General features: G+C 66.9%; 1 protein-coding gene across 1 annotated transcript in view; it reads left to right on the top strand.

The window, feature by feature from the left end:
• The window catches only part of SNED1 (sushi, nidogen and EGF like domains 1), a gene marked incomplete at both ends in the record, with an annotated part of 14,049 nt that overhangs the window by 10,508 nt on the left and 3,251 nt on the right, over positions 1-290 (top strand). The window lies entirely within an intron of this gene.

Consider the following 290-nt stretch of genomic DNA (forward strand, 5'->3'; position numbering starts at 1 on the left):
GCTGCCGCGGGCACCAGGCTTGGCACCAGGATGCTGGGGACAGGTGTCCCTGGCCCCTGCAGCGATGGTGATCTCTCGGATGCCCTCAGGAGGGGAGGCCGAGGTGTCTGAGGGAAGCCTCTCACTACCGGCACCATTCTCCCCAGGGCCCCTTGCCCTGTCTTGCTGGTGCCCTCGGCCCGTAAGGCAGTGGCCAGCACTCAGCTGTTGGTGCTGCCAGTTTGTGGTGGCTGGGAATGCTCCCAGTGCCCTGGCTTGTCCTGTGGCCACCGGGCCAGTGGCAGCTGGTG

This window comes from Antrostomus carolinensis, unplaced genomic scaffold (genome assembly GCF_000700745.2).
Source record: "Antrostomus carolinensis isolate BGI_N321 unplaced genomic scaffold, ASM70074v2 scaffold30057, whole genome shotgun sequence".
Classification (NCBI taxonomy): Eukaryota; Metazoa; Chordata; class Aves; order Caprimulgiformes; family Caprimulgidae; genus Antrostomus; species Antrostomus carolinensis.